This window comes from Malaclemys terrapin, chromosome 3, assembly GCF_027887155.1.
Source record: "Malaclemys terrapin pileata isolate rMalTer1 chromosome 3, rMalTer1.hap1, whole genome shotgun sequence".
NCBI lineage: Eukaryota > Metazoa > Chordata > Testudines > Emydidae > Malaclemys > Malaclemys terrapin.
Window position 1 is genome coordinate 25,863,890 of NC_071507.1, and position 12,910 is coordinate 25,876,799.

Genomic DNA, 12,910 nt, shown 5'->3' on the forward strand with positions numbered 1-12,910 from the left:
AGTCCCTCCTCACATCAGGGGCAGCAGAGGAGGTTCCTCAGGAGCCACGGGGCAAGGGCTTCTATTCTCTATATTCTATTCTCGATATTTCCTAATACCGAAAGTGAAAGGGGACCTCAGACCTATTCTGGACTTGCGGCGTCTCAACAAGTTTGTGAAGAAGCTCAAGTTCCGCATGGTCTCCCTGTCCTCCATCATTCCTTCCATGGATCCAGGAGACTAGTATGCCACCCTCGACTTAAAGGCCGCATACTTTCATATGCGATAATCCCTCAGCACAGGCGTTACTTCAGGTTTCTCATGGGCAACGCTCATCTACAGTTTACGGTTCTGCCCTTTAGTCTGTCAGCAGCCCCCAGGGTCTTCACGAAGTGCATGGCAGTTGTGGCACAGGCACAGGTGTTTCCCTACCTGGACGATTGGCTCATCAAGGGCAGGTCCCGAGCGCAAGTGGAGGCTCAGGTGGTCTTTACCAGGCAAACCTTCCTCGCACTTGGCCTCTTACTCAACGAGGCTACGTCCACACTATCTCCAACCCCAAAAATCGAATTCATAGGAGCAGTTCTGGACTCGACACACGCCAGGGCATATCTCCCAGAGGCCAGATTCCGGACTATATCCAACATTATTCTCGGCCTCCAACTTTACCCCACCACCACAGCAAGAAGCTGCCTCAAATTACTAGGGCACATGGCAGCATGTACCTACGTGTTGAGACACGCCAGACTCAGACTGCGCCCACTCCAGTCTTGGTTGGCAGGGGTTTATCGGCCAGTCAGGGACTCCCTAGAATCAGTGGTGACATTACCTCGGCCGGTGTTGGACTCCCTTCAATGGTGGCTTGACCCGCGGGTGGTCTGCGCAGGAGTTCCTTTCCTCGACCCCGAGCCCTCCCTCTCCCTGGTAACGGACGCATCGGATCGGGGATGGGGTGCACATCTGGGCAACCTCAGAACCCAAGGTCTTTGGTCACGAGAGGATCTTTCGCTGCACATCAATGTCAGGGAATTACGAGCTGTGCGCCTCGCATGCATAGCCTTCAAATCCCAACTGGCAGGCAGGTGCGTTTCTGTCCTCATGGACAATACTCCAACAATGTTCTATATCAACAAACAGGGTGGTGCTCGCTCCTCTCCCCTTTGCCGGGAGGCCCTCGCATTATGGGACTTTTGCGTACAGAACGTAATTCACCTGACAGCATCCTATCTCCCGGGGATGCACAACGGGCTCGCGGACGCACTCAGATGCTCATTCCAGGGTCACGAGTGGTCTGTCCGCTGGGATATAGTTCTCTCAATTTTCCGGTTCTGGGGTCATCCCCAGGTGGACTTGTTCGCCTCCAGCGAGAACAGGAAGTGTCATCAATTCTGCTCCCTCAGGGGACGCAGTCCGGGGTCCCTAACAGATGCCTTTCTCCTCTCTTGGACAGACGGGCTATTTTATGCCTTTCCCCCGATTCCCATGATTCACAGGGTAATCCTCAAGGCCCTCAGAGATCACGCTCGGCTCATCCTGATAGCACCTGCGTGGCCGCGCCAGCACTGATATACGTCTCTCCTGCACATGTCTATGCAGGTGCCACTCAGGTTGCCCCTACTACCGGACTTGATCACACAGGATCACGGTCGCCTGCTTCACCCGAACCTGGAGTTGCTCCACCTTACAGCATGGATGCTCCATGGCTGAACCCCGTGGAGAGGCAATGCTTTCAATCAGGTCAGGAAGGTCCTTCTGGGTAGCAGGAAGCCCTCAACAAGGACCACGTACTTGGCTAAGTGGAAGTGCTTCTCCCTCTGGGCCACACAACGGGGCCAGGCTCCTTGCTCGCCCCGGTCCCTCTTATATTGAACTGTTTGCTATATCTGAGACACCTGGGACTGACTCTCTCGTTGGTTTGAGTACACCTTGCTGCAATCTCAGCGTTCCACCCGGGAGAGGGGGGTACCTCAGTGTTTGCGAACCCACTCGTTGGATAGTTCCTTAAGGGCCTTGACAGACTGTTCCCGCACATCCGTCAACCTGTCCCTGCTTGGGACCTCAATTTGGTCCTGTCCGTCCTCACAGGGCCCCCCTTCGAGCCGCTGGCTTCGTGGTCGCTGTTATATCTTTCATATAAGGTCGCGTTCTTGGTGGCTATCAAATCAGCCCGGAGAGTGTCAGAAATCAGAGCTCTAACATCTGAACCCCCGTGCACCGTCTTCCACAAGGACAAGGTCCAACTCAGGCCACACCCAGCGTTCCTGCCTAAGGTGGTTTCCCCATTTCACATGGGTCGAGACATTTTTCTTCCCGTATTTTATCCGAAACCACACTCCTCTGCGAGGGAGCGTAGACTGCATTCCCTTGATGTTCGCAGGGCTCTCGCTTTCTATATCGAAAGGACAAGATCCTTCAGGAAGTCAACCCAACTTTTTATCACTGTGGCTGACAGGATGAAAAGCCTCCCGGTGATGTCGCAGCAAATTTCGGCTTGGATCTGAACCTGCATCCAGGAGTGCTACAGTCGTGCCAATATACCAGCCCCGCCTATCACGGCCCACTCCACAAGAGCGCAGGCCTCTTCCGCTGCGTTCCTGGCCCAGGTCCTGACGCAGGAAATTTGTGGAGCGGCCACCTGGTCCTCAATCCACACTTTTACGGCGCACTACGCCATCACACACCAGGCCAGAGATGATGCTGCCTTTGGCCACGCAGTGACCTCCGACTCCACCGCCTAGCTTCGGGCTTGGGAGTCACCTGCTTGGAATGGACATGAACAATCACTCGAAGAAGAAAAAACAGTTACTCACCTTCTCGTAACTGTTGTTCTTCGAGATGTGTTGTTCATGTCCATTCCAATACCCACCCTCCTGCCCCTCTGTCGGAGTATCGGCAAGAAGGAACTGAAGGGGTGGGGGGTCGGCTGGCCCCTATATACAGCACCATGAAGGCACCACTCCAGGGGGCGCCGAAGCCGATCCTACGGACGCTGCTATAGTAAAATCTTCCAGCTGGCGTGCACGCGGTGTGCACACACCTGCTTGGAATGGACATGAACAACACATCTTGAAGAACAACAGTTACGAGAAGGTGAGTAACTGTTTTTTCTCCCCCAAGGAGTTCAGTGACAAATTTAATTAATGCATTATTTTTTAACAAGCATCATCAGCATGGAAGCATATCCTCTGGAATGGTGGCCGAAGCATGAAGGGGCATACGAATGTTTAACATATCTGGCACATAAATACCTTGCAATGCCAGCTACAAAAGTGCCATGCAAATGCCTGTTCTCACTTACAGGTGAGGTAAATAAGAAGCAGGCAGCAGCATCTCCTTGTTTGTCTGAACAAGAAGTAGGACTGAGTGGACTTGTAGGCTCTAAAGTTTTACATTGTTTCGTTTTGAGTGCAGTCATATAACAAAAAAAAATCTACATTTGTAAATTGCACTTTTATGATAGAGATTGCACCACAGTACTTGTATGAGGTGAACTAAAAAATACTATTTCTTCTGTTTATCATTTTAACAGTGCAAATATTTGTAATAAAAATAGTAATATAAAGTGAGCACTGTACACTTCGTAAACTTGTGTTGTAACAGAAATCAATATATTTGAAGATGTAGAAAAACATCCAAAAATATTTAATAAATTTAAATTGGTATTCTATTGCTTAACCGTGCGATTAATCGCGATTAATTTTTTTTTAGTTAATTGCGTGAGTTAACTGTGATTAATCAACAGCCCTACTATAAACTCCACAGTGTGATGGGGAATTTACCAAGAACAATACAGGGCAGATACCAACACTGTTTTCATTTTCAAAATTATGCTCCTACTCAGAAACAACTTCAGGCAGATCAACTAATTAAGCACAAACTATTTGTGTCAAACCTTTCACCCCCAAGAATTTTACTAACTATATACATTAATGGCACCTAATGACATCAGCATGTTTCCTCCATTCCCAACTCTGCTCACCCAGTATGGGGCAGAGCTAATAATAACAGACCTAGCCTAAATTCTTGTTTGGACATAGTTGCCCTTACCCCACGCATGCTACAGGAAACAGAAGAGACCCGTGAGCGTGGTTAGGATCCCCATAGGTGATGAGGGCAAAACAGATCATGTTATTGAGCAGGTACAATTAAAACAAATCACCAGTTTTACCTCTACAATCTATCGTTTTTGCCCCTGGCTTTTCACCTTACTCTTTTAGTACACTGAGGTAAAGGGATAACCTCAACCTGTACATATTTCTAGTAGTGAATTTTGGAAATGTTTTAGAAGTAAAACCAGTAGGATCACGACCATACCTGCTCAGTAAAAGCTACATAAGGTATGTCTACACTAGGGTTACCATATTTCAACAATCAAAAAAGAGGATGGGAGGAGCCCTGCCCCTGTCCTAGCCCCGCCCCTGCCCCTTCCACTCCCGCCCACTTCCTGCCCCCTCAGAACCCCCAACCCTCCCCCCCACTCCTTGTCCCCTGACTGCCCCCCAGGACTCCACCCCCTCCCTAAGCCTCCCTGCCTCTTGTCCCCTGACTGCCTCCTCCTGAGACCTTCCCCACATCCTAACTGGCCCCCTAGGACCCTACCCCCTACCTGTCCCCTGACAGCCCCAAACCTTATCCACACCCCCACCCCCTGACAGCCCCCCCCAGAACTCCTGACCCATCTAAACCCCTCTGCTCCCTGTCCCCTGACTGCCCCCTCCTGGGACCCCTGCTCCTAACTGCCCTCCAGAACCCCACCCCCTACCTAAGCCTCCCTGTTCCTTATCCCCTAACTGCCACTTCCTAAGACCCCCCCCCCCAACTGCCCCCCAGGACCCTACCTCCTACCTGTACCCTGACTGCCCAAAACCTTATCCACCCTCCCCCAGAAAGCCCGCCCCGAACTCCCGACCCCCCCCCGCTCCTTGTCCCCTGACTGCCCCCTCCTGGGACCCCTGCTCCTAACTGCCCTCCAGAACCCCACCCCCTATTTATGTACAGGCGTGACTACCTGCCCTTTCCTGGTTACTATACGCGGCCAGTCCGCATCCACATCCAGTAGTTAAAAAAAAAATAAACTAATAATTTAAATTGGAATTTCATCCATTAATAAGTATTTATTATATAGTTAAAACCATTCTATTGAAGGACAGATATTAAATAACACTAAATATGTTAATGTTCAAAACAATATTAAAAATTTGAAAATTTAGAGCATGGAAACCAAAATAGCTAAAATTTAGTTTTGGCAAGATACACGGAATGAAAACTCCGGGATCTTTACCTGTCACTGAATATAGCCATCATACCAATAGTGGAATATAAAACAAGTTACATATACTCTCCTTAAAATTTTTACTTCTGTCCATTCCCAATAATTGTAACAAATCATTATTACCTTCACTCCACTTGCCACGCGCCCCAAGCACAAAACCAAAGAAGTGAATATTTTTACCTCCCGTTAAGTTTTTAATTTCTTCCTCTAACTCAAGATAATAAGCCACCTTCTCATTGTGGGCTTGTTCCAAACTTCCGGCATTATCCTCCCATCGCACTGTAACATCAACCACCACTGCTGTATCTCCTTTTATAAATATAATATCTGGCTTTCTTAACTCACCCTTACTATTTCTCAAATGGGGCTCTATCATTGCCTTCCACCCTAATTTACCAACCTTATCTACAACTGCAGACACTACTCTATTATGCCTTTTTATCCTAGCATTCTTAGTCTTATAACATTGTCCTGAGATATGGGGAACAGTCTCCCGCACTTTACCGCACCATCTACAAAGAGCATTCACACCTCCTCTGCCTCTTGCTAATGTCTCCCTAGTAGGATAAATATTTGCCCTAAGCTGCAATGCTGCGATATACGCTGACGATTTAACTTTACTAGAGTTTCTAAAAATCGAATTACTAATTAAATCATTTTTAAAATATTTTATCCCTATTCCCTGACATCTCAGTTCCGACCATCTTAAAAATTCCTCTTCCCTCCATTTCTTGGGATGAGATGTTACTGCACTAAATGACAATATTTTATCCACAAGATTTTCTCCTGCATATAGATAAGATAGGTCCATCCAATCATCTCTCAAGACAATATGTCTCCTCCATTTACGAATTAACATATTTGGGTTTTGCACACTAAACTTAGTGAGAGCTAAACCACCATCCCTACCTCTAGAATAAAATATCCCATCTGTTGTACACTGAGGTAAATGTAAAATCTCTTTAACTATTTTTCTAACTAACACATCAAGATCGTCTAAAAGATTAAAAGGGGGTTCTATTAAAAGAAGATTATAAAATAGCTTCGGTAAGATGTATGTCTGTAAAATTAATATTTTGGGGCCGGTTTTAATGGGGCCTTAATTAAATTCTCACTCCAATCTTTCAATTTTTCTTTAAGGACCGGTCCCCCTACACCTATCCAGGGATCTATTCTAGCCCCTAAATATTTTTCAAAATCCCCTGGTTGAACATATTCAATCTCCTCTGACCCTATCTGCCAATTATCCTTAGGATTAACTACATAGGTTTTATGTTTAGTTAAAATATGAAAGCCTTTCGTTTTCTTCACATTAACAGAGAGATTAGTATTTTTACAAAACTCCTCTAAGATACCCAAATTTTTGATCATTCCTTTATATGAGCTACTTAAAATTGCCACATCATCGGCAAAAGCCAATGACGTGACACTATTACCCTTAACATAAAAACCACTTCCTTCTACTTCTAATCTAGTTAAAAGGGGATCCATAGCAATATTAAACAAAATTGGGGACAACGGGTCACCCTGCTTGACCCCCCTCCTAATTAAAATAGACTCAGTAGCTTCATCACCCACCCATACCCTAGTTATGCAATTATCATAAAGGTCCCTAATAATATCTATAAAATGTTCATCTATACCAAATCTTCTCAACCCGGCTATTATATGTCCGTGTCCCACAGAATCAAATGCTTTAGCCAGATCTATGAACACTATTGCAATTTCATTCCCATTTCGTTTAGCCCCTTTAATCAAATTATCTAATATAGCAATATTTTCCTCACACCCAGGGGCGGATATAAACCCTTTTTGTCTACTACATATCTTAACTGTTTCCACCAGTCTTTTTGCTAATATTTTGGTATAGATTCTAATCCAAACTGACCCAATTGTCAATGGTCTCCAAGATGTTAACTTCTTCATTTCCTCCTCATCTTGTGTCTTTGGTATTAAAATCGTTCTATTTTTCTTAAATTCATCTGGTACCTGTCTATTTAGAAACCATATATTAAAAATTTTTGTAAGTATTAAGGAGTCTAAATTAAAAATATCCCACAAATTGCTCACTTTTACTTTATCTGGGCCAGGAGCACTATCTTTTCTTATTTCTCTTAAAGCTATTCTAATCTCATCCACAGAGATCGGACTCATTAATATATCATTATCCGCATTCTCTGTGGATGATGGCCACCCTATCATATTACCATGTCCAATTGTTCCCAAAATATTTACATAGTATTCCTCAATTTCTTTCATAGGTGTGGGACGGGGTTGGGCAGCCTTTCACACTTAGCCTTATCTGGCTCTCCCATTATAATGCGAGTCAATCTTCTTCTATCCTTATCAAATAATTGTTGATAGAATTTATACTTAGCTTTCTTTGTAGCATATCTCCTAATTGCATTAAATTGCTTCCTTCTCCCCTCCTTTCTCATCTTCCCCTTTCCTTTATTCCTCAACTCTATTTGACTTTCATTTCTAGGGTCCTTTCCCTCTACTAATGAATAACATAATTTTTCCAACATTGCCCATCCGAGAGCTTTTGTTAAATCCTCCTTTAATAATCCTTCAATTTCCCCTAAACTATTTATTATTTCTCTTCCCTCCCTACTTTGTTTTCCCCATTTACATATTTTCTCCACTAAATCCACTTCTGGATGTCCTTTTAGTGGGAAAATCCTCTCTCTTGGGGGCGGAATTTCTAATATATTTACTCTAATGTCCTCTACCTCAGTCACTTCCTCCCTATCTCCTGTTACCACTAACTTCTTCTTTGCTAATTCTCGTCTTTTATCTGATATTTGTTTATTCGTTTTGGTCCTCATCTCGCTCTCAATACATTTATTTATATTCCTTTTCCCAATATATTTCCTTTCCAACTGTATAAGCTGCGCAACCTCATCTTTGGTCCATATACGAGATCTAGTCGATCCCTCTTTGATCTTACTTTTAGCAGCCATATCTTCTTTTCTTTGCTCATTCCTCACAGCAGGGTGTCTATGTCTACAGTGTTGGCTCAATCCAGATCTAGTATGAAAACCAAGCCCACAGACCGAGCACGTATGGCTCTTCATTGGGGTATCCGCCTTCTTGGGTATGCACTTGGGGTAGTGGCAAGCTATATTATGATATTGAGAAGATTTTCCACATTTATTACATACAACTCGTATGGCTTTACTTTTATGAACCACATTAATGTGTTTGGCCCATTTACCAAATGTTGGTAATATCTGGGGACATATTGGACAATTAAAACTATCAACGGGATACTCTAAATAAAAAAACCCACCCTTCCACGAACTACTTTCTAATATATTTATATTACTACCAGTACTGTTAAGATCCTTATTACGATCCCTATTAAAATCAGTACTTGGTCTAAAACTATTTAATAAACTAGACCCATTAACTAAGTGAGCATTAAGATAACCCGATTCCCTAACATATGGATCATCAAATGTACTTAAATACTTAAAATCTGGATTAAAACTGTCCATAGTTAAATCATTAAAAGTGTCCCTTGTAAAAACCATCGGTAAGATAGATAAAATCTCCTCACCATGATCATCACAAACATTCTCCTCTACCTCCTCTCCATGCTCCACTGGGAGGACTTGATTCTCACTCTCATTCTCATGAGACTTCATTATAGTCCACACCATTTTATCCATTGGTCCAGCGACCCTGATCACACCCCTAATATATTTAACACTGTCAGCCGGGGCATCAAAGCCAACACCGGGGGCGTTATTAACCCGGTCCAGCGCCAATCCGGTATAAAAATATAAATTACTTTTTTCCATAGCTAAAAGATTTACCCTTCTCAGGGGGAAACTAACCCTTTCCAGGGGGAAACTAACCCGTACCTGGGGGAAACTTACCCTTTCCAGGGGGAAACTAACCCATGCTTGGGGGAGACTACCCTTACCAGGGGGAATCTAACCCTTACCAGGGGGAGTCAACCCGTACCTGGGGGAGGCTACCCTTACCAGGGGGGCATCCATGTGGCACCATATGGGGCTGCCCAACCCCGTCCCACACCCCACTGAATGTGGGATGTGGGTTCGTCCTCCGCAATCCGCCTGGCTATCCAAGCCAGTTACCGACTCTCACCACGAGGAGGTAGCGGTTGGACTTGCAATCCAGAGGCTTTCCTCAAAGAGGGGTCCCAAACAGCATAATGTCGAGCTCTAACGGGCGTGTGAGAAAAGGCTCAGATCTTGGTAGGGGTTGCCCCTATTGACCAGGCTCACACCCACCCCCACCTCACCGATAACCCATTCTCTCACTACCCTCAGGCAATGTTTCCGTCCAAGCCCGACAGCTGAGAGGGTCCAGAGACGCATGGAGAGCCATTAAGAGAGCCTCCCTGTTTCTTGTCCCCTAACTGCCCCCTCCTGAGACCCCCCCACCTGTACCCTGACTGCCCAAAACCTTACACCCCCAACCCCCAGACAGCCCCCCCTCGAACTCCCTGACCCATCCAACCCTCCCACCTGCTCCCTGTCTCTTGACTACCCCCCCGAACCTCCCTGCCGCTTCTCTGGCCCCCGGCCCCCTTACTGTGCTGCAGAGCAGCGCGCTCGGCAGCGGGGGAGGGCAGCAGGGTCGGAGCTCCAGATGAACGGCGATCTGTGAATGCAGGGAGGGAGGAGGAGGGAGAGAGAGGAGGGGAGTGGTGTCAAGTTTCAGGAGAGAGAAGGGGGGAAGTGCAGGAAGGGCTCTGGCTCTGGCTGCCGGAGCCCCGGCTGCTCTGTAAGCCGCACGCACGCTCTGCATGGGGGGGGGGGGAAGTCCGGACATTGACAAATTCCCCCCAGACGCTATTTTTAACCCGAAAAAGCCGGACATGTCCGGGGGAATCCGGACGAATGGTAACCCTAGTCTACACTGCTAAACACCCCTCCACCCCCACCCCCACCCCACCCACACACACACAAAGTGCCTTCTTAAATCTGGTTAGCTAATTTGGATTAAAATAGCAATGAAGATATGACAACTCTGCTTTTAACTCACATTAACAGCTTAAGTAAAGCCTATAAAGGGAGGCTGAGATTTAATTGGAGTTATTAACCTGAATTAAAATCTGGAATGTCCAGTTTCCATTGCTACTTTAACCTGAGTTAGTTAACATGGGTTAGCCAACCCAAATTAAGAACAGATCTTTTTTTTTTTCCAGTGTAGACATAACCGTAGTGAATTGGCAACACAAAAAGAAATAAAACCCATGAGTCCTAAATTCCAGGCCCCTCCTCCAATCACAAGATAGCCCAGCTTCCCTTGGTTATTGTATTTCTTGTTCTAAAAACCCATAATGAATCAATGTGCAGTGATATTCAACATGGAGCTGGCTGGGCAGATTATGGAGCCACTGGGATTCTCCTGTCCATATTTTACCTCATCAAAGGAGATGATGGAACAATATTGTGGTATCACCAGCACACAGGCATCTGCTGCCTAGCAACCCCATGAATATTTTGGTTTCAGAGAGTAGAGGTACCAGGTAAGCTGGGAAAAATTGGAGTAAATTCATACAAGCACTGGAAAGAGATCTGCATAGGAAGTGATGGAGTTGTCTCTTGTTCTTTGTTCCTCAGCCCTGGGAGTTACCTTGGAGTGGTAGCTGGTCTTCTTTGCTGTTTTGCAAAACAAGCAGCAATAAAGACTCCCACATATATCACAATGCCATATGCAACAATCCCAATCATGGGGAGGGGAGGGTCACATGTGTGATCAGATTCTGAATGTCATCGTAAATCCATACTTGGGGGCAGGATCTGAGACAGGATCTAAAATCCGCACTTATCTTTGTGCCTGGGTGGCATCTGGAATATGTAGGATCTCAATACACCAGCTATGCCCAATACTGACACTGACTTATTACAGGTGCAAGAAACTCTGTTGCCCACTGACCAAAACTATTGTCATAGAGGCCTCCTTAACAGGTTGGGGAGCACATCTGGGGTCACTGAAAGTTCAAACCTGTGGTCAAAACAGGAAGCTTCTCTGCACGTTGAAATTCTGGAGCTTTGGGCCATCTGATTTTTTCAAAATCACATTAGGGACTCAGTGGTTCTCATAATCACCAACACCACTGTGATGCATTATGTAAATGGACAGAGAGAAGCACACTCCAACATGCTGTGTCAGGAGGTGATCAGGGTCTGGTAGTTTTGCACCAGGGGAAACATTACATCCATGGTCAATCATTTACCTGAGGTCGAGAATCACCTGGCAGATCACCTCAGCAGAAATTTCTCTGATTAACGAGTGGTCTCTGAAGCCCAGCATCCTGTGGTCCATTTTTGCAGTTTGGGGCATCCCCATGATCCACCTCTTCACCATGAGACAAAACAAGAAATGCTGATTACTGTACTCCCGAGGGGGTCTCTGTCTGGTTCCTTGACTGATGCTTTTCACCTGAGCTGGGAATAAGCACTCCTATATGCTTTTCCACTAATTTGAATAATCTCACAGGTCATTTTCAAGATGAAATTGGACCATGCCATTCTCACTGGCATTGCTTCACCATGGCTGAGACAATATTGGTTTTCCGACCTCCTTGCTTTATTGGTTTGGCCTCCCATATCCCTTCCTCTTCATCCCAACCTCCTGCCTCAGCAACATGGTCAGGTTTTGAATCCAGTGTTTAGCTGCCTACAGCTCACAAGGTGGATGCTGCGTGCTTAGACAAGGAGGAGGAATGATGTCCAGAAACAGTCCGGTAAGTCTTGTTCAATAATAGGAAAGCCTCCACCAGAGCATCCTATTTGGACAAGTGGAAGTGATTCTTGTTGTGGTCATTAGTCCGAGGAGGTCAACAAAGCTGCTGGCTTGTTTCCAGTTACTGCTTGGCATGGGTCAGCCCTGAAGGACATATAGAGCTGTTTATTATAGAAGTTTATATTACCTTTTTAAATCTAAGATTGAAACTGATTTGTGTGTGTGTTTCCTGTTTTAACCTTTTAAATAACCTTTTACTTTTCCTAGTTAATAAACCTTTAGTTAGTTTATTACAGGATTGGCTATAAGTGTTTGGTTTGAAATCTGAATACAACTGCCCTGAAATAAGTGACTGGTCCTTCGGGACTGGGAGTAACCTGAATACTGTTGTGCATTTTGGTGTAAGGGACCATCTATCACTAAGTCCAGCTTGCCTGAATGGTAAGATAGACTCAAATGCCCAAGGGGACTGTCTGACACCATGGTGAGACTGTTATAGTGCTTTAAGAGTCCACACTTGTTACTGGGTTGGTTTAGTATGATTATAGATCATACAATTGGTTTGGGGTTTCTGTCCTGCTTTTTGACAGTCTGCCCTGAGGTTGGCACTCTCAATCATGAGCCACTCCAGACAGCATGACGTGGCCACCCAATTAACAAAGTCATATTTGGAAAGAAACGCCTTCTGGTTCACGATGTGCATCTGCAGGGAAGAAATATAAATCTTTTCCCGCATAAAGTCCAACCTCTTGGACTCTTTGTCCTTAGGAGTGGACATATACCTGCCTTGCTGCATTTGCTGCGGTTACCAGCCGAGAGTTAGGGGACAAGTGGGTGCAGAAACCCTCAAAACCCTGAACGAAGTGCCCCTATTCTGAATGCTTTACCATAAGAGACAGTGAAGCTGGAGTATTCCAGAGGTCCTTTGCAGGC